The 23,321-nt window shown below is 39.2% G+C and overlaps 1 pseudogene; it reads right to left on the reverse strand.

Annotated features, from left to right (window-relative positions):
- Positions 1–247: 247 nt before the first annotated feature.
- On the reverse strand, positions 248–19,258 carry LOC109694789 (elongation factor 1-alpha 1 pseudogene; annotated as a pseudogene).
- Between the last annotated feature and the right edge of the window lie 4,063 nt (positions 19,259–23,321).

Genomic DNA, 23,321 nt, shown 5'->3' on the forward strand with positions numbered 1-23,321 from the left:
GTACTGATTTTAAAAACAAATAACCTAAAATGGTCACACATACGCACGCACGCGCGCGGGCACACACACACACACACACACACACACAAAATTGTCCACAAAACAATTCTCCTTCCCTTCAGAAGGTTTTACAATGCATTAACCAGTCTTTTACTATTAAGCCTCAATGGCCAATTGAGACAAACAGTTCTGAGATTGCCATTCCACCACTGATTGAAAGTGAAGAGACAGGAATTATGGATAATATTCAGTTAGTCTTCTGAGCTTTCTAGGCAGGCTTAGTGACTTTGCCAGCTCCAGCTGCTTTGATGACACCCTCAGCAACTGCCTGTCTCATATCACTAGCTTCTCTGACTCTCCTGAGAGTCTCCCAACACACATGGGCTTGCTTAGAACCATATCAACAATGGCAGCATTACCAGATTTCTAGAATTTAGGGACATCTTCTGCCTTCTTACCAGAATGACAATCAATCTTTTCTTTCAGTTCAGCAGCTTGCAAGCACTCTGAACTGTGTAACAGTCCAGTACTTGGGAAAGGCCAGCACTCATTTGGCCTAGATGGCTCAAGGTAATCACTAGAACAGTGAAGCCAGCTGTTTCCATTGGTGGGTCCATCTCACTATTGCCATGATAACACCTTTAACAGACATGTTCTCGATGTTGAAGTCCACATGGTTCCCAGGAAGAACTTCACTCTAAGTTTCATGATGCATTTCAACAGACCTTACTTCAGTTGTGATATTGACTAGAGCAAAGGTGACCACTGCACTGGGTTTGAGAGCACCAGTCTCCTCCACTCAGCCCACAGGGACAGTACTAGTAACACCAATTTTATAGACAACTTGGACCGGCAGACACAAAGGCAGTTGGACAAGTTGGTGGTAGGATGCAATCCAAAGCTTCAAGAGGTATAATTCTACTGGCACTGCCATCTTTACAGGTGACTTTTCATCTCTTGAGCCAAGGTACATTGGCCCTTCCAGTATGTTGTTACCACTCCAACCAGAAATTTGCTACTGTGTCAGGGTTGAAACCTACTTTTTTTTAATGTGAGTACTGACTTTCTTAATAGTTTCCTCATATCTCTTCTGGCTGTAGGATGGCTCTGAGGAATCTATTTTGCTAACACTAGCAATTAGTTGTTTCATACTCGGTGTGTATGCCTGAAGGGCATGCTTCTGGGTCTGCCCATTCTTGGAGAGACAAGCTTCAAATTCACCAACACCAAAGCAATAATCAGCACAGCACAGGCAGCCTGAGACATGCCTGGAGTTGGGTTCTTGATAGTCTCTGAGTCCTAGGGCAACAGTGACAGTCACGTAATACGTCCACAAGGAGATGCCAAAGGTGATATCATGCTTACGCTCAGCTTTTGGTTTATCCAAGACCCAGGCACATTTAAAGGAGCCCTCACCCATCTCAGCATCCTCCTCAAATTTTCAATGGTTCTTTTGTGGATCCCACTACATTTGTAGATCAGTTGGCTGGTAGTGGTGAACTTGTCTTAATCTACATGTCCAATGATGACAATGTTGATATGATCTCCTCTCTTTCCATTTTAGCTTCTATTTATTGGTGGCTTTCATTCACTACACTTATGTTCTGATGGCAAACCTGTTGCAAAAAGCGTAATGTACTTTTTTCTCTATGGATTTGTTTATATACAAATCCATTTTATATAAATACATTTTATACAAATAGAATCATATAATATGCAGCCTTTTGTGCCTAGTTTCTTTTACTTAGCATAATGTTTTCAAGGTTCATCCATACCATAGTATGTATCAGTACTTCATTTCTTATATGGGTATATCACATTTGTTTATCTGTTCATCAGTTGATAGTCATTTTTGCTTTAGGTTGTATCCATTTTGGCTCAGCTGTAAAAATTTTGTGTATAGGTTTTTCTATGAAAATATGTTTTCATTAGTCTTGGGTATATACCCAAGAGTGAAATGTTGTATCACATGGTAATTCTATGTTCAACTTTCTGAGCAACTGTCAAACTATTTTTCGAAGCAGCTGTATCATTTTATATTCTCACCAGTGACGTATGAGAGTTCCAATTTCTTCACATCCTCATCAACACTTACATTTTCTGTGTTTTTCATTCGAGCTATCCTAGTGGGTATGAATTAGTACCTCCTTATGGTTTTGATTTGTATATCCTTGATGACTATTGATATGTTTTTTTCCTTTGTGCTCACTGGCCATTTATGTATTTCTTTTTTTATTATTGTGCTGGGTGGGGGTACATTTTGGCATTTACAAAAGTTTTAACAATATGTCAAATACATCATACTTGAATTCATCCTATCTACCATTCTCCTTTTCCCCCATTTCTGGACTAGTTCCAACAGGTATCATTTTTCTGCTTACATACATGTGTACACAGTATTTACACCATATTCATCTTCCTACACCCTTTCCCTACCTCTCACTGGTACCAGCCCTCCAGCCAGGACTTCCTCCACCCTCCTGTTCTCTGATTTTGTAAAAGAAAAAAAATGACATTTTTGCTTGTTTAATATAGCTACACAGGGAGTTTCCTTGTCCATATCCTCTATTTTTCTTCTTTCTACCTTATTCCGTTTCTTAAGGTGGTTTCAACCAGTTTAAAGATTTTATATTCATTCTTGTATAGAGAGTGCATCAACCATATTCACCTTCTTAACTTCCTTCTTTTACCTTCCTCCTCTCCATTTATATACTTCTTTAGAGAAATTTCTCTTGAAATTCTTTGCCATTTTAATTGTATTTTTATTGTTGAATGATAATAGTTCTTTATTTATTCTGCATTATTCTACATTTTCTCTTATTCTGTGGGTTGTCTCTTCACTTTCTTTATAGTGTCCTTTGAGATGGCCTCATTTTTATAGTTGAAAAAATGTGGCTGAAATGTTAAGTAGCTTGTCCAAGATTGCCAGGTAGACCAGGTTTCTCTGTCTCACTCTTGTATTTAGTTATGGGCTGTGAGACTGACTTCTAGCCCATGTAATGAGAGTGGTGGGGAGGGTAGGAGGGACTTTCCACTTCAATTCCAAGCCCAGAGCAACCTTCCCCGTGTGATTTTTCTGCTCTTCTCTTATCCCAGGTCACTGAACATTAGTTCAGGACAACACTGACACACCACAGTAGTCATCAGCATGAGTCCCTGAAAGACTGCAGGGTGGTAGAAGGAGGAGGGTGAGCTACCTCACTGAGTGGGATGCCTGCCCTGGGATCCTATCTGAGAGATAACAAACTTCTTGTGCTTGAGTTATTGAGTGATTTGGGTGTAGTTGTTTTCAGCAAGGCCTTCCTTAACTAAAACAGTCCAAGCTATTTGCTTGAACATTTTTAGTACTGAGAGGTTCAGCATTTTTTGAGGCAGTAAAGGTAGCTCTTTTTTTTTAAAATTCTGAGTCAAAATATTTCTTCTAAATTTTTAAGTATGGATTCTAATTCTTTCCATTAGAGTAACCAGAATAAATTTAGCATTCTTCTTCAAAATAAGTCTTCAAAGATTTGAACACAATTTAGGGACAACTAAGTCTTTCTGTCTTTGAAATTTTCATTTAGATAGCTGTGGGTGTTTTGTTTGTTTGTTTTGTTTTGAGACAGGGTCTCACTGTGTAACCCAGGCCTCAAATTGAGGATCTTCCTGTCTCAGCCCTCTGAGTGCTAGGATTACAGGGGTACACCACCAACCTTTGTAGTGATTGTGTTATGAAGACACAAAATAATCACTAGAGCCAGAAACTACTTCTCTTTCTTAGAATGGGCTACATTGTACAGAGTTTGCTGTCATTTTTTTGTTTTTGTTTTTGTTTTCTGCTGCAGCTGCTTTTAAGTTCAGGAAGAACAGAGCCATGGAAGAAATTTCCCTGAGAATTTTTATTTAGTTTTTTTCCCAATTTTCATTTTAACCTTGCTATCCAAACTGACCCAGAGAAAACTGATAAAATGGAGGTATTTGGGGGTCAGGAGATCTACGGTATCTTTATATTGCTGCTGCACTCTTGAAGAGACAGGAAGAGAAAGGGAGTAAGAAGAAGTTAGCACATGACCTGAGTAGAAAAACAGCTTTACGAAGATCTGTGAGGAGAAAAGGTGGCATGGAATTGAAAATGCTGAAAACATTGTGGAAGCTCTAAACTCGCTCTTTCCATGAAGGCATTTGGTGCATTCTTTGGTCTGCTGCCTTTTCAATACCACTATGAGGAGTCTATGTAGGACTCTTTTACCTGGCAATATCACTTTTCCCCTTCAAATTGCCAAACACAACTTCTAGCCAGGACTTTCCCAGGTTTCCATCTAATCACAGTTGTCAGTATTCATTCTCTGCTAATTTAAACACTTCAGTTAAGTATCCTTTAATGTAATCTAATTCAAATTTGTCCCCTGATTGGTAGAGTCAGCTGAGAGATATTTTCACATGCTTGATTCTTACACTAAAACAGCCACTAATGTATATGGATGATTTGAGGTTCTGAAAATATTAAAATAGGAATTGGTCTTCAGTCTCAAAATTTCATTCTAACTTAAGAGGCAGGTAAATTCGCTGATATGCTCCGGTTCCTAAAAGTGAATAAAATTGTTTTGTGTTGGCACAGTAGGAATTTCATCCAGTCAAATAGATTGAACTGCAATGCAAGCTCACCTTTGTAAGATTTCTTATGAAAAAAGATGGTGGGAGAAAGGTGAGGTAGTGGAGAGTGAGCTGTATTCATTTCTAGGCTGAGCTACCTACCAAACTTGCCTGGAAAGCATCAGCTGACTGTTTTAGGCTGGAAATATTGAACAGGGCCTCTGACTCAATTGGCTAAGAAGGATTATTGTCCTGCTTATTTCATCTATCTTCCTTCCTCCTGAACTCACTTTGCTCATCCTGTTTTTTTTTTTTTTTTTTTTTTTTTTTTGTGGTACTGGGGCTTGAACACAGGTCCTCACACTTAGCTAGGCAGGCACTGTACCACTTGAGCCACTCTGCCAGCCCTTGCTCATCCTGTTTTCACATGTTTTCTTCCAATTGACTAGTTACTTTTTTGTCAGGATGCCCCAAAAGGCACACCACAGCTGGTAGCAGTTAGGACTTCTCTGTTTACCATAATTGTCTGGATCCAAACAGGAATGCAATTTGCTGGGCACACTGCCATTGTGTTCTGTGATGGACTCTCCTACTTCCATCAGTGACTATGAAACTTTTTATGCACACATGTGCCCGTGTACACACACACACACACACAAACAATATAAAAGTAAAAGAAAAACTAGAGTGTATTTCCCACCAAAAGGTTGGGACTAAGATACAACCAGTTCTTTTATCCAAAAGGTCAGTAATTGAAAGTAAAAGGTTGTCACTGGTACTGCTGTGTATGAAGCCATCTTCAAAAACAACTGACTTTTTTTAATGAATGAGGCTCTCTCCCTCCTCACTCTGCCATGCCTCTGTAAAATCTAAAATAGTCTATTGGTCCTCATTAGGGTATAACCAGAAACCAGAAAGCAGTAGGAAAGAGAAGCAAGACTTGTTCTTCTTCAGAAAATCGTAGTTTGCCCCATCTGAACCATACTACAACACAGAGGCAGCAAAGCTATCCAGGTTTGGGAAGTCAACTTCATGAAGGATGCAGGTTTCTCTCCTTTGGAGGACTTTGCTTCCTTAAGGGTCTCCCAGGTATGGGCTGACTGTTGGTCCTCTTTCACACTCGTTTTCAACCACTTGTCCTCCTCTGGCTTTAGCTTCTCTCTTTTGTTTTTTAAGGCTTACATAGAAAATTGCCTTTAATTTATATTAAACCTACTTTTGGTTTCATTTATCTTTTTTTTTTTGGTGGTACTGTGATTTGAACTCAGGCCTCACACTTGCTAGACAGGCGCTCTACCACTTGAGCCATCCCACCAGACCTGCTTTTGCTTTCAAAGGTATCCTTTAATAGTATATATAGTATATATCTCCAATGTACCATAACAATGTCATACTGATTGTTTCCATTTGCACTAACTCCAGAAGAAAGTTCCATTTCTCATGAAATGTTCACTTTTTCCTTTCCTCAAAAAAAGGGTATATATAGTTATGATTAAATGGTGTCTATGATATTACCCGAAAAGGTGGGACTACAGTTTCCCTCTCAGTTCTAATTCTTATTTGTGTAGCCTTGGGGAAGTCATTGGATGGGTGAAAAGCCAGGTATCTTCACTGGGATATCCCAGTGATCATACTCAGTCTCTGGACTCCACTGGACCAGTCCAGGGAAAAGAGCTGTGATGATTATTGGGAGTGCAAAGTAAGAGTGCAAATCCTGGGGGAAGAAAAGAGGGAAAGTATATCTCAATGTGTTCTCTAGCTTTCCTGGAAGCTTGGAGATACTTTTTCCTGGGAGGCTAGAGCTGGAATGGACATTGCCCTCATGTAGTGCAACATTGTCATTTTCAAGAAAGAAACTGAGTTCCTGAGAGGCTAGTTGATTTGAACCTCAAAATGTTCCTGCCAGAGGCTAGACGTGCACCTAGGGTTCCTGAGACTATGGCCTTTGCTAATGCTGCCTCTCCCCTGGCCACAAAGTTTTCCTTCATCAGAAAAATGTGTTTTTTTCTCACAAGTTTACTTTTCCTTTGAACCAAACACTGTAATCTCCCAACTCCTTTTAAGTCTACTTAAGTTTTAGAGGGAGCCAAATCATTTTTCTTTCTAAACTTTCTAAAAGATACTAAAAATAGAAACAAAGTTTATGAGAGCTCTACAATGGTTTAACCACAACAAATCGACGTCTCCCTTTTTCTCACTTGAGCTCCCATGTAATACATGTGAAGCTTGCTCAACATTCTACACACCCTCTTTGCAGGGGTTGGCAATCTATAGCTCATGGGATAAATCAGACTTTCCACCTAGTTTTATGTATAAAGTTTTATTAAACCTACCCATGCTCATTTATTTGCACCTTGTTATGGTCATTCTATAACAATGATGGTGTTGAGTAGTTGTGACAGATACTGGCTCAGAAAGTCTAAAATAATTGCTCTCCAGCCCTTTATAAGACAAGTTCTACAACCTCTGCTCTTAGCATCAACTCTAACTTTCTTCAAATTTTCTTTACATGTCTTCTAGGAAACCTTTCTCTACAAGAGCCTGGGCTTGTCTAAAACATTTTAGTGGCATTTGTGTTTGGTTATTTACTTTTGCTTTCATAAAAAGTATGGTTGGCAATTTGAAAAATATGAAAAAGTACAAAGAGGGGAACATAACTGCTGTAATTTCACCAGGTGAAGATGTTGATTGATAGTCTTCTAGTCCTCCTCTAAGGGCTCAGTCAGCCAAAGTGGGCTAGGCCCATTCCTGGAAGTCAGAGCTTCCTCAGTCTTGAGTAATGTAGTTTGTAGCTGAGTTTCATGGTGCAGAAGAGGGGTAGCTTATTTGTTCTGTGTGATATGATGGGGGATTTATAATTGTTTTTTATAACATAATGGAAAACTCCATTAAGATTTTTTAAAATGCTTCTGGAAAGGACAAAGCAAAAACAAAAGAAAGGAAATAAGATGGAAAAGCAACAAAATGGAGGGGTGAAGGACTTTTGAGAAGTGGGAATTGTTTAGCTTTCAAGTTGTATGAGTTCACAATGAAATACTTAACCACTCAACCATAAAAAAAAGGAAATTCTGTCATTTCTGGTAACATGGATGGAACTGGGAGACATTATGTTGAGTGAAGTAAACCAGGCATCAAAAGCAAGTACCATATGTTCTTACTTATGCATGAAAGCTAAAAAGTTGGTCTCACAGAAGTAGAGAGTAGAATAGTGGCCACGAGAGGCTGGTAAGTGTTTAGAGGAAGGATGGATAGACAGAGAATGGCAAACAGGTGTAAGGGGGCAGTTGGGTAAGAGAAATGACTTCTAATGTTGTATAGTACAGTGTTAATGATGGTTGACAATAATTAATTGCATATTTCAAAATAGCAGAGAGAAGATTTTGAATGTTCCCAACACACAAAAGAGACAAATGTTGATATTATTAGGTCAGTTATGCTGACTTACTATATATTGAAATATAACACTGTACTTCAAATATGTGCAATTATTATGTTAATTAAAATAAAAAGTTGTATTAATTGCTGTGATATAAGCTTTCCATTGTCTTTCCAATCCTTTAGTAAAGTCCAGGTGATATCCAAAGACCCTGGGTGAGTGGTTTGTTTGGCGACTCTGAGGGTGGGGGGAAATCTAGGACTTGATTCAGGTTTCTTACATCTGGCAGGTAACACCTAAAACAAAACAGATTAGCTAAGATCCAAGATGGTGACTAGAGTGCAGAAGCAGACAGCATGAGCTGCATAAATCAAAAATCTTGCTGAGATGCTGGAGCCACACTTGGCAGAAAAAAAGCACCAAGAAGAATCAAAACTTTGACACCCTGAACCTCCAACCCATACAAATCTTCTCCATACCATGTTACACTGAGAAAAGAGGAGGGCTCCTGCACCACCAGACACTGGCTCCAAACTTGCTTGGGAGACATTCAGCATACCAACAGGTGAGCACCAAGCTTCAGGTGGTATTCCCACAGCCACCCTGCGATAAACCAGCATGTCCCCCTGGACAAACTGACCCCCTGACCCACAAAACAAAACAAAACCTGAATAATAAAGAACTGAAAAGGAACATGCACCAGAGGGGGTGGGGTGCTATAGGCGTACCAGAGAAAGAGGGAAGAGTAAGGAGCTGATCTCTGTGCGAAATTTCAGGCAGAAGGGCTGACAGCGGGCAGGTGATAAGCTGCTGCCTAAAATAGGACAGATAGCAGTCCACAAAGCTCATCTCCTGAGCCAGTGAGCATCATCCAAAGTCAAATGACACTGCAAAATTGAAAGACAATCAGCAAACCATAACACGCTGACAGCAGGGAGCCAGTTGACAGATCTGACCTTGCCCCAGAGAAGAGGGGCAAGGCAAAGAAACAAGCTCCCAATAAACCAACACAGTGAAAACCTAACTCCAAAGCAGGATGGCTGGTGGGCTACAGAGCTGATCTCCGGAACCTGAGGACAATACAAAAACTCAAACTGCCACACATCACTGAGGGAGGAGCTGACTAAGCAGCTGCCACTGAAAGACAGGAAAAAAAAAAAAAACTGGCGAGACTCCCCAGACACTTGGCGAGACTAAGACAGAGCCTCTGCTTGAATACCAGCACCAGGACTGGATGCCAAAGGAGTAACACCAGAACTACTAAGACTGAAATTTTATTGTTCCTGAACCTGGAATCTTTTTTGTGTGTTTGTTTGTTTGTTTATTCGTTTTCTTTCCTGTTTGTTTGTCTGTGTGTGTTTGTCTATCTCCCCCTGTTGATTTCTTTGGTTTTTTGCTTGTTTCATTTGTTTTGTTAGTTTTACTATTGTGAGTTAGCTAACACTAAATTACATACAGATCAGGGACAGAAATATCTTACATACACTAACCTAAAACCCAACACACCCACAAAGCAAAATTAAACCAAGGGAAAGAAAACAGGTGACTAAAACCACCAATCAAGAACATAGTTACATAGTACCAAGTGGAGCAATGGGAAGACAAACAAGGGATGGAAACCACTCTCCCCCACCCAAAATAATTTAAGACAAGATTCAGAGGGAAATGAAGAAAATGAATACCCAGTTCCAGACTCCAACAGAACAAAGATAAACAATACTGAGGAACCCAACAAAGCCAACAAGAACACCCTCAAAGAAGAAATCCTGCAGTACTCACCGAGAATTACTAGACATGGTCAACCAAAACATACAAGAAGCAGTCAAGAAATTCCAGGACACCAATAATAAAGAATATAAGAAGACACAGAATCAAATGAACTCAAAGAAGCCCTAAATAAGCACTAAAGTGAAACAGAGAACACTATAAATAGAGAGATAAGTTAATTAAAGATGAAAATAGACAATATTAAAGAGGAAGTGACTCAGGATATGGAAAACCTCAGAAAAAAGAATGAAACAGAAATACAAAACACAATGGAAGGCCACTCCAGCAGACTAGAACAAGCAGAAGACAGAATCTCAGAACTTGAAGATGAATTTGAAATTAAAGGGAAAACTGAGGAGCTATTAGTCAAACAACTCAAGACCTGTGAAAGGAATATGCAAGAACTCATTGCTCTATCAAAAGACCAAAACTGAGAATCATGGGCATTGAAGAAGGAAAAGAGTCAATCAAAAGGAATTCATAATATATTCAACAAAATAACAGAAAATTTCCCAAATCTAGAAAAAACTATACCCACTCAGGTACAGGAAGCCTCAAGGACACCGAACAAACTTGACCAAAATAGAACTACCCCATGACATATTATCATTAAAACAACACAAGCACACAGAATAGAGAAAGAATATTGAAGGCTGTAAGAGAGAAAAAATGAATAGCATACAAACAAAAGCCCATCAAAATCACAGGAAATTTCTCAACGGAAACCTTAAAAGCGAGAAGAGCATGGAGTGAGGTCTTCTGGGCACTGAATGAAAATAACTTTAACCCTAGGATACTCTACCCAGCAAAACTATCATTCAAAATAGATGGAGCAATAAAAATCTTCAACAATAAGCAAAAACTAAAACAATATATTACAACCAAACCACCATTACAAAATATTTTTCAAGGAATTCTGCACACAGAAAATGAAAGCAAAGAAAACCATGAAAGGACAGGCAGTACCAAACCACAGGAGAAGAAAAGACAAAGAATCAGAGAGTAACATTGATTCAGCTACACACAATCAAACCCTTAAACAACAAAGACAACTAAATGACAGGAATCACCACATAACTATCAATACTAACACTGAATGTTACCGAACTTAACTCCACCATCAAAAGACACTGTTTGGCAAACTGGATTAAAAAGGAAAATCCAACAATCTGTTGTTTACAGGAGACCCACCTCATCAACAGAAACAAGCACTGGCTTAGTATGAAAGGCTGGAAGAAGATTTACCAAGCCAATGGCCCCCCAAACCAGGCAGGGGTAGCAATACTTATCTCGGACAAAGTAGACTTCAAACTTACATTGATTAAACAAGATAAAGAAGGACGCTCCATACTAATAAAGGTGAAATACACCAAAAGGAAATAATAATTATCAACTTATATGCACCCAACGTCAGAGCACCCAATTTCATCAAACATACACTGAAGGACCTAAAAGCATATATAGACTCCAACACAGTGGTAGTGGGAGATTTTAATACCTCCCTATCACCAACAGATAGGTCATCCAAACAAAAAATCAATAAAGAAATTCTAGAACTAAATCACACTATAGATCAAATGGACCTAGCTGATGTCTACCGAATAGTTCATCCAACTTCTGCACAATATACATTCTTCTTAGTAGCCCATGGAACTTTCTCCAAAATTGATCATATCTTAGAGCACAAAGCAAGCCTCAGAGAATATAAGAAAATAGAAATAATCCCATGCATTCTATCTGATCACAATGCATTAAAACTGGAACTCAACAACAAAAACAACTGTAGAAAACATGCAAACAATTGGAAGCCGAGCAACACATTGCTCAATGATCAATGGGTCACTGATAAAATAAAAGATGAAATTAAAAGGTTCCTAGAAGTTAATGAAAATGGAAACACGGTCTACCAGAACTTATGGGACACAACAAAGACAGTCCTAAGAGAAAAGTTTATAGCCATGAGTGCATGTATTAAAAGGACAGAAATCAAATCAATGACCTAATGATACATCTCAAACTCCTGGAAAAACAAGAACAAGCAAATCCCAAAACAAATAGATGGAAAGAAATAATAAAAATAAGGGCTGAAATCAATGAAATCAAAACAAAGAATCAATGAAACAAAAAGCTGGTTCTTTGAAAAAATAAACATGATTGACAGACCCCTGGTAAACCTGACTAAAATGAGGAGAGAAAAAACCTAAATCAGTAAAATCAGAAATGCGAAAGGGGAGATAACAACAAACACCATGGAAATCCATGAAATCATCAGAGCCTACTTCAAGAACATATATTCTAATAAATTTGAAAAGCTTGAAGAAATGGACAGATTTCTAGATACTTAAAACCATCCAAAATTGAACCAAGAGGATATTAATCACCTGAGTAGATCTATAACACAAAATGAAATTGAAGTAGCAATAAAGAGTCTCCCCAAAAAGAAAAGTCCAGGACCTGATGGATTCTCTGCTGAATTCTATCAGACCTTTAAAGAAGAACTAATACCAACCCTCCTTAAACTCTTCCATGAAATAGAAAGGGAAGGAATGCTGTCTAACTCATTTTATGAAGCCAGTATTACACTATCCCAAAAGCAGAAAAAACACCTCCAAAAAGAGAACTATAGGCCAATCTTCTTAATGAAAATTGATGCAAAAAATCCTCAATAAAATAATGGCAAACTGAATCCAACAGCACATCAAAAAATCATCCACCATGACCAAATCAGCTTCATCCCAAGGATGCAAGGGTGGTTCACCATATGCAAATCTATAAATGTAATAAAGCACATTAATAGAATCTTGATTATCTCAACAGATGCCAAAAAAGCCTTCAAGAAGATCCAACACCACTTCATGATAAAAGTTCTAAGAAAACTAGGAATAGAAAGAAAATACCTCAATATTGTAAGGTATACCAATAGCCAACATCACACTTAATGGAGAAAAACTGAAACCACTTCCCCTAAAATCAGGAATGAGACAAGGGTACCCACTATCCCCACTCTTATTCAACATAGTCCTGGAATTCCTAGCCAGAGCAATGGCAAGAAGAAGAAATGAAAGGGATACAAATAGGTAAAGAAACTGTCAAAATATCCCTATTTGCAGATGACATGATCCTATATCTTAAAGACCCAAAATAACTCTACCTAAAAACTCCTAGACACCATAAACAGCTATAGCAAGGTGTCAGGATACAAAATCAACTTACAAAAATCATTAGCTTTTCTATACACAAGTAACAAACAAATTGAGAAAGAATATAGGAAAACAATTCCATTTACAATAGCCTCAAAAAAAAAATCAAATACATAGGAGTAAACTTAACAAAGGATGTGAATGATCTCTACAAGGAAAACTACAAACCTCTGAAGAAAGAGATAGAGGAAGACTACAGAAAATGGAAAGATCTCCCGTGCTCATGGATTGGTAGAATCAACATAGCAAAAATGGGTATACTACCAAAAGCAATATACATGTTTAATGCAATTCCCATGAAAATCTCAATGACATTCATCACAGAGATTGAAAAATCTACCCTAAAATTCATTTGGAAATACAAGAGACCATAAATAGTCAAAGCAATACTTAGCAAAATCAGCAATGCTGGAGGTATCACAATACCTGACTTCAAACTATATTACAAAGCAATAGCAGTAAAAACAGCATGGCACTGGCACAAAAAACAGACATGAAGACCAGTGGAACAGAATAGAGGACCCGGATATGAAACCACACAACTATACCCACCTTATTTTTGACAAAGATGCCAAAAATATATGATGGAGAAAAGACAGCCTCTTCAAGAAATGTTGCTGGGAAAAGTGGTTATCCGTCTGCAAAAAAACTGAGACTAGATCCATGTTTATCACCCTATACTTATATCAATTCAAAATGGATTAAGGACTTTAATATCAGACCCAAAACTCTGAAGTTGGTACAGGAAAGAGCAGGAAACACTCTGGAAGTAATAGGTATAGGCAAGGACTTCCTCAATAGATCCCCAACAGCTCAGCAAATAAGAGAAAGGATGGACAAATGGGACCACATAAAATGAAAAAGCTTCTGCACAACAAAAAGAAATGGTCTCTAAACTGAAGAGACTACCCACAGAGTGGGAGAAAATATTTGCCAGCCATACATTAGACAAAGGACTGATAACCAGAATATACAGGGAACTTAAAAAACTAAACTCTTCCAAATCAATGGGCAACTGAACTAAACAGAACTTTCTCCAAAGAAGAAATTCAAATGGCCAAAAAACATATGAAAAAATGCTCACCATCTCTAGCCATGAAAGAAATGCAAAACAAAACCACGCTAAGATTCCACCTCACCCCTGTTAGAATAGCTGTCATCCAAAATACCACCAACAACAGGTGTTGGCAAGGATGTGGGGAAAAAGAGCCCTCGTACACTGCTGGTGGGAATGCAAGCTAGTGCAACCACACTGGAATAAAAATATGGAGGCTTCTTAAAAATCTTAACATAGATCTACTGTATGATCCAGCAATCACACTCCTGGGGATGTACCCAAAGGAATGCGACACAGGTTACTCCAGAGGCACCTGCACACCCATGTTTATTGCAGTGCTATTCACAATAGCCAAGTTATGGAAACAGTCAAGATGCCCCACTACTGATGAATGGATCAAGAAAATGTGGTATCTATACACAATGAGTTTTACTCAGCCATGAAGAAGAATGAAATCTTACCATTCTCAAGTAAATGGATGGAATTGGAGAACATCATCCTGAGTGAGGTCAGCCAGGCTCAGAAAACCAAAAATTGTGTGTTCTTCCTCGTATTTGGACTTTAGATCTAGGGCAAAGGCAGCAATGTTGTTGGACTTAGGTCACACGCTAAGGGGAGAGCACATACGGGAGGTATGGGGATAGGTAGGAAACCCAAAACTTGAAAGTGTTTGATGTCCCCACTGCAGAGGAGTTAATACAGTAACCTTAAAGCGACAAAGGTCAACATGGGAAGGTGATAGGGAAGTAGTGAAAAGGTCAGGTAGAGATGAATCAATTCAGTTTGTAACACACTTGTGCATGAAAGCAATGCTAGGAATCTCTCTGTATAGCCATCCTTATCTCAAACTAGCAAAATTGCTATGTCTTTCTTATTATTGTTTGTCTTCTCTTCAACAAAATTGGAGAAAAAGGCAAAACAGGTTCTGCTTGGAAGCGAGAGGGGAGAGAGGGAGGAGGCAGGTCCAGGAGGGAGAACTGGCCCAAATAATGTATGCACATATGAATAAATGAATAAAAAAAAACAGATTAGCTGAAGCAACCTCTCAAATAAAGGAATAACCATTAAGCTAGGCATCCACAAAAATCCAGATCACTCTTGGCAAAGGCAGTGAAATTTCCATGGATTGTGGAGTTGGGATTTTGACCCTGTGTGGTGTAGATCTTAAGACTTAAGGGGAATATGGCTTATGCCGGGTGCCAGTGGCTCAAGACTGTAATCCTAGCTACTCAGGAGGCAGAGGTCAGGAGGGCTGGTTCAAAGCCAGCCTGGGCAAATAGTTCCCAAGACTCTGTCTCAAAAAAACCCTTCACAAAAAAAGGGCTGCTGGAGTGGCTCAAGGTATAGGTGCCTCCCCCAAAAGAAAAGCCCAGATGATATGTGAAATATCTAAAAATATACACACAGCCTCAGAATGTGTGTGTGTGTGTGTTGTGTGTGTGTGTGTGGTCTTTGTACACATAAACTAGTTTCTTCAAACTGTCTCCTTTCCCCAAAATAACAAAACAGCTAAGTCAAAATCCCAGCTCTTTCTTTCTAGAAACCTTGTACAAGAGGATACAACTTGTTTAGCAGTTTTCTTGAGAACAAGAAGTGGGAAAGATTAGATAGGTAAGAGTGATGACGAGCTACATTATATCCTAAAAGCCAGTGGTGAAAGCCACCCTGAAAGAGTTTTTCTCCCACTGAAAAATCATCATCTTCCTGTGAACTTTTATTTACAAATACGGGATCTACCACTAGGTGGCTTGTTACATATAAGCTAGGCCACACACTACTTCATGGATGGGCAAATGCCTAAATCTGTCAATGAATAAATAGTTCTTGAGCGGCATGGATGAGAGAGAACATATTCATTCCTTTACAACCCTTGATTTTTTCCTTTTCCCCTAGTGTCAACACACAAATGCACACACATCACAATAAGTAGTTCATTTTTCTTTGACAAATAAAATTTGCAAATATTTATCATGTACAGCATACTGTTTTTTAAAAAAGAGCAGTTTAATTAAATGATCCTTTGTAGAGGTTTGTTTAAATCTTAACACTGAGAGGCTTTTTAAAAAGGATGAAATGATAAATGCGTGGCTGATTGTTTCATGTCGATGACACCAGGATGTGAGTCAATGGCATTTCATATTAATCTCTACCTGATGCAGACATTTGATTGGACACAGTACTGCCTGCTTCCCAGAAGTGTGGTCCTCAGCCATTGACCCAAAACCAGCGTTTCCTGAGGTCACAAAAAAAAAAAAATTTGATAAGCATTCCCAGAATTCCACACTTCTGAAATCTCCTAAGTAAAGGTTTTTTTATTTTCTTTTTTGGCAGCACTGGGGGTTGAACTCAGGGCCTTGTGCTTGTTAGGTAATCACTCTACCACTTGAGCCATGCCCCTAGCCCAAAAGCATTTCTTTTGTGACTCTCAAAGACTTTAAAGTGGACAGAAGCCACGTAGCTTCAGCCCCATCTTAAAAAAGAAATGGTGGGCCCTTCCCACGATAGGATTTATGGTTTATCTGCATAGGCATTCTCTGCACAGGCTGGTGATCCACTGTGTATTTCTGCCAAATAAGATGGATTACTTTCAGCTAAACCACATTCCCTGTTGAAGGCTCCCAGGAAACAGTGACCCCTTAGGAGCAACTCATCATGCCACTCTCTGAGGTAGAGCTTGCCCATGGCTGTCTGTCCTCACAGCTGGAGGCAAAATCCTTCTCTGGGTGTGCCTGATCCTTCAGTCCATAGTCCCTGCAGCAGATGACCTAGCTCAGAAACCGTAGAAATACTTCTAATCCAATGTCAGTTCCTAGCACCTGTCCTTCATTCCCTGACAGCAGGGCCACCTCTTCTGCTGCCAGGAGATTACCTTCATCTCAGCAGGGCATAACAGGGCTCCACACAGCACCTAAACATGTCTTCACTCACTTGGACTGTGTTTACGTGGCAACCCAGCACATCCTACCTTCTGCACACCATGCCCTCGTTTTTCTCTTCACCTCAGCTCTTAGCAGCATCTTCCCTTATACTCAACTTGAGCTGGGGCCATAATGCATTCAGTGGATCCCAAACAGGCACTGTTCTTTCCTTGCCTCAGTGCATTTGTGCACATTTTCATTGTTCAGATTGCCTGTGCTACCCTTGGATGTCTGGAGAACTCTTACTCAACCCTAAATATGCTCCTCAGATCCTGTCTGTGCCTTTTCTAGGTGTGGCTAGTTATATCTGCATCTGTGTTTTCATTAGCAACTTCAGAATACTTTTGCAGCATTTATAGTGTTTCAGGTGTTTGTCATTTATTTTCTGTCTCCTCCTATAGATTTAGTGACAAAACAAGGACTATAGACATCTTTATACCCTTAGGACTTGTGATAGTGTCAGGTGCCAAATAAATAACAACTGGCTAAATCAAGAAAATGTAATAATAGTTACTAAAATCTAGTGAGAAATAGTTTCTTATAGCCCATGTGGGTGGTAAGCTATAATTAAAATTCTTCAAAGTCAAAGTTAGAAAATATCCAACCCAGCCCTTCTGCTGACCTCTTCATTCCTAGGTCCATCCAAGTTTATTTATATGACTCCTGAATGTCTTAAAGAGTTTGGGGGAAAAAATGCCCCAGACTGAAGTTCAGATTTTAATTCCTTGTCCTTATTTTTCTGGTTTCCCCCATTTCAGCTCACAGCAACTTTGTTCTTTGAGTTGCTGGAGACAAATATTTTGGCTTTATCCCTGTCACTCCTCAAAATATTCACATTTAGTGCATTTAGTAATGCTTTTCCTTCACCATATCAATAATTTTATCACTACTCCCTTGATCCATGCCAACACACTTGCTGTAATTATTGCAACAAACTCCTTACTGGTTTTCCTGCTTCTACCCTTCCCTGCCTCCCACGCCTGCCTCATGGCCTATTTTTAACCCAGCAACTCCTATGGTCATTTCACATGGTAAGTCAGGTCGTATCTCTTCTCTGCTCAAAACTCTCCACTGACCGTTTTGTTCTCTGCTCTTCCCCAGTGTCTGAACAGTGCCTGGAATATAATAGGCATTAAATATTTGCTTAAATGAATGTTTAAGCCTTAGTACAAAAAACAGATACCAAGAAGTTGCAATTTGTAATAGTATTGTCTGGTTGCTTTAAAAGATATATATCATGAATGTACCACATTTTTATATAATCATTTTTAATGCCACCACAATGTTCCAGAAATATCTCTTTTTGTTTAGCAATAAATTGACCACAAAATAACCATTTGGCTCTTGCTTGTCACATAGCTCACAGGGAATTGGTTTCTTTGGCTTTAAAAGGAGAAAATTGAATTCAAAGATTTTTCATAATCTCTCACAATTCAAAAGGTCTATGTTTTGTGTGTGCGTGTACTTCAGCTCTTTCTCTTTCTCAAAATTTGGACTGGACTTGCTTTTCCTGAATAGGTGTTCATTGGATCTGATTTTTTAAAATGTTCTTATTAGTTTTATAGAAGAAGCTTGGGTAGAGACTCTGGGAGAAGCAGGCAGGGTAAGACAGCAGTTCCCAATGGGGCAGAACCAGCATGTTGGGTCAATGGGGCAAGAGGAGAACACACAAGAGACGCTGTGAAGACAGCTCTCCTCTTCTTCTAGCCTTTGCCCTATACTCCAGCCAGAGGGACTGAACGAAGTGTCCTTGACATTGGAAAGTCATTTCAGGGAATGACTTTGCAAGTGCAGCTTATTCACAGCATTGAAAGATTGTGTTTGTATAAAAAACTGTTTTAACACTGAGGTTTTCCGCAGCAGTTTTTTCAGAGGTATATTTAGACAGGAAGCTAATATAAGATGAAGTCATGGGTGTCAACATTAACAGTTTTTTGAGTGATTAGGTGGAAAGGTTGCTCACTCAGCCTTTGCATGGAAATTATAATAACAAATCAAATATGAAAATTACAAAAACATCATCTTTCAGTATTTTAAATGAAATTGGATTTATTTTTTCAAAATATTTATAGTGTGGGTTTCAAGTGAAACACTTTATAACCTGCAATTATTTGTGTATGATGTTTAATTTCTTCATTTAAGAATGAGAAAATTGCCTGATTATATAATTTTAAACTTTAGTACTTTCAGTTCTCACTCATAATCAGAAGATAGCAGATGGTGTATGAAAGCAAGGCAGTTCAAATTTCTCAGCTTCAGCCCAGCCACTAACCTTCATCACGCATTGTTCAGAACAATTTTCCAACTCATTGACAACATTCTCCAGTTTCTGCCGAGTGATTCTGCAAATTGCTTCCATCATCCTCATTCCAAGTTTCTACAGACAATGTGCCTTCCATGAGTAAACAAACATTTGCTGTCTGCTTATATCATACCCAAATCCAAAGTTAATATAATTCAAGTGTTCACCAGACCAGATCTAGATAGGATCATTTAAGGAATTGTTAATATCTTTACTTACCAATGTAATACATAATGATGGCTGTAAAATGTTTGAGAATTACAGCAATGTATAGTATAAGTAGTGAAAGTGTTTTCTCTTTTTTTCCACCAATTCCAGGCTTACCACCTGGAGGTAAATGCAGTTATCAGTTCAGTATCTTTTCAAAAATCTTTATATACAAACACACAAATAAACATACTCATATGCACACAGTATGTACAAATATAATTTTTTCTTTCCTCCTTCCCTCCCTCCGTCTTGTTCTCATTATCTCTTTTCCTTCCTTCTTTCTTTCCCTCAAATGAGACTCTACTCTAGTTATTATGCTAGAAATCATTTTGTTTACCCAACAAATGTCACAGAGATCCTTCTATAATAGTACATACAAGCTTGTCCCATTTTAAAATTGCCTTTTGATAGTCCAGAGCACAGATGTTTTATAATTTGTTGAGCTATTCTTCTGTTCTTGGGCATTTAGGTTGTCACCAGTGTTTCAAGGTCACTAATAATGTTGCAAATGGGAAGAAGAGGAGGCAAAAAGCAAGGGGTTAAAGTAAAGAAATTAAGAACAGAGTCAATCTATGCTATTATACAATTTAAGAACACATTGTCAAAACATGGTCAGGGGTATGTTTTGTCAGCCTTTGATAACTGAAAGCTGACCTCAGGCTAGCACACTTTAGATAGGCAGATGCTGGCAGGTCCACTTGCTGCCTGAAGGTCACTGTCTCATGGGTGGTCAGATGTTACATCCTTCTCAAGTGGGCAAAAAGTTCACCCCTTCCAAACTCACCTTCCAAACACCCACCTTCCAAACTCATCATGCCCAGAGGAATATGTAAAAGACTTTAATTCTGAGCTTACATGTGGGAAGAATCCCGGGTCAGTCTTTACTTCAGTACATCCTCCAACTTTCTAGTAGGAATCCCAATGCCATTGTGTATCTGAAAAAGCCTGGGGTCTCAGCCTGTCTAGAGTCTCACTGAGAACCTTGAGGTCAATTCATTCTACCCATGTTTCTCACCCTTGTCACTCAGATACTACCCCAAATGCAAGCCACCCTTCTCACCCAGACCTTTTGTTCTGCCTCTCATTCCTTCCTTCCATGACTATAGGCCAGGATCTTCTAGACCCCATGCAAGTGGAAATTAGAGTCCGGTACATGCTCTGCCTTGTCATAGAGCAGTCCTTTCTACTTATTCTTCTGTATCAACACCTGGCCACTTGAAGAAAGCATTGCTAACCTTGTAGTCGTTTCAAGAGTCATATGGAGCCACCTACTCATGCTTTTTCATCACCAACTTTGGATGTAAGTCTGAGAATGGGAAGAGGAGGAAGCAATCATGAATAAGAGGAGATTTGGCATTCATATTCTCTTATTCTCCCTATCATTTGGGCTATATCATTTCATTCCCTTCCTAGTCATTCTCATCTAAATTTTTTGGTCATTCCTCCAAATTTATGGAAAACTTTGGTTCCTGTGCACATCATAAGTTTCCTGTCTTTCCAAGTCCCACCTTTAACTTGGGAGACCCACTTGCAATGTGAGTACACAATGAAGACAGTGGTTCCATGGGCCCTTGACTTCCTTCAGTTCAGGTGTCATCACCTCCACTGTCCCATTTCCATCATCCACACCTATGCACACATTCTCATTGATCACAACACCTTCCTCCAAGATCCTAAGGTCCCACATAGCACCCTCAGCCTTGATCCTGTCTCCCAGTTCTTCATGTCTTCATTCTGCTTGCTTTGCAATTTAATTGTGATCCTCATGTGGTGTCCTAAGCTCCAATCTTCAGATGCACACTTTAGAAGACTCTCCCTGCAATCACGGACATCCCTCCCTGCCAGCTTCATTCCACTTGCCCTCTGCTTTTCAGCAGTCTGAACTTTGGCTTTCTTCCACTCACTTTCCTGGGCATCTGTAGATGTCTGTTATCCTGAACATCTCCATTTCCTAAACTTCAGGTCCAGGGTCACTTCAGACAATATTTCCAAATTCTCTTAGAATATTTTATGTCTTGAACACTATCAAAATAGAACAAATTGACTTTGGCAGCTATAGTTTTCAAACAGTAATGGTGCCATGAAATAGAAAACCTGGGAACAGGAATAGCAGTCATAATAATGTCTCATCATTACATGAATACTGATTTATTATTCACAAAAGATTTTCTATTTTTATATCATTTGATCTTTTTACTGTTTCTAGGAAGTGGCACTCTTTCCTTTTTATAGATGGGAAACTGAGGAACTTTAACTGACAAGTTAAAGTGATTTTTGTTGGTTTACATATATCGTTTAGAGCCAGAAACTTTTATTACAGCACAAAATTCTGGACTTTAAACCTTGTGCTTTATTTTATACTGTGTTGGCTTAAAAAAGGAGTCTAAGTATATTTCCAAAAGGAAAAAAGACTAGCAAGGTTTGAATGAAAATCTAAGGTTTTTGTGACCCAGAAAGCCCCCTATCCTTGGAAATAATTTTCAACGGACAGCATGATTTTCTACTCTCCTTGAACCATCCTAAAGTTTAAGCAAGGGCACAGTTAGCAAAACACCAGCTCTAATTTTAGAACGGACAAAAGGAGGAACAGGCAGAGATGTGAGGTTTAATCAAAAGTGCTATCATTTAGGGATGTTACTAGGCCAGTTATCAGACCCCTGGTGGGTCTGGCACATTTGACCTCATTATCTGGGGAGGCACATAATGTTGAATCCCAGCTTCTGGTCATCAGGCAGATGATTCAGTGCCATGGCTACTGAAAGCCTGTTGGAAACAGAATTCCAGGACTCAAGAGGAGCCAAGAAAGTCTTCCACACGCTCTCTAAATAGCATGTGCTAACTACTTCTATCAAACCAGAACGGCACCTGTTTCTTTTTTTTTTTCCTGACGCATTAAGTTTGAGTGTTTGGGGGTTGGAGTAAATGCCTCATCAAAAACCATAAAATTTATCCTGTTTCAGTCCTTTTCTAAAGGACCTTAGGAGAGCAGAGTTTAGCTTACTTTTAAGATAAACCTTGATATAGAACACCCTGGGTGGTAATAAAGACAATTCAAGAACCCTATGGAGTACTAGGGCCTGAACAACGCATATATAGTCATTTCTTTACACCTGACCAAAGTGACTCCAGACAAGACGTAACTATGGTGATCCATACATGGATCTTTGGGCCAGAGAGCTAGTCAGAGGATACCAGAATGCTTTAGCCACAAAATCTTGACTGATGAGAGATTTAATCACAACTCTTCAGGAAAACCTCATTCCCAGCAACTTATCTTATTCTGGAAATGTGTGTCAGGATTGAGAAAGTCTTGGGCACTCTCCAGTTCTGAGAAGGCCAAGAAGCCCAGGTGCAGGCTGTGAGATGATTAGATGGCACTTTTGTCATTCTGGTGGCTCATTTGGGCATTAAGAAGGTTCCAAGCTTTGGTTCCCTGGAACCAGAGGCAACCAAGTTTCTCTCTCTAGTTCCTGAGGACTTCCCTGGTCCTTGAGGAACTTGGCCTCTTTTTTCAGAGTGACTTCATTGGTGGGTGTCTCAAAGCTATTGGGGGTCTATGGAGCCCTTGGAGAGCCACAATGGAACTAGACTCCAAGGGCCTGGGGACTGAGGCACTCATTGCAAGTACTGTCCCATGGGTCTTCACTTCAGGTTGGCTTGTCCTTACTATTGAGGGCCATGATTTAGACTTTATCCATTACTCAATAGAAAGGTAGATAATCCCAGGAATGCTTGAAGCCATTCAAAGGCCTGTTAAGTTGATTCTAAAATGATGTTACAGTATTCCCTGACTAAATATTGACAATGGAGAGGTCTGTGAGCATTAAGTTCACTTCCTATTAAGTCTTGACCAGGTAAAGCTACTTAGTCATAATGGCAAATAATTACCCAAGGGGTCCCAAATGACACTGTTATCGTC

Source organism: Castor canadensis, chromosome 1, assembly GCF_047511655.1.
Source record: "Castor canadensis chromosome 1, mCasCan1.hap1v2, whole genome shotgun sequence".
NCBI classification, from domain to species: domain Eukaryota; kingdom Metazoa; phylum Chordata; class Mammalia; order Rodentia; family Castoridae; genus Castor; species Castor canadensis.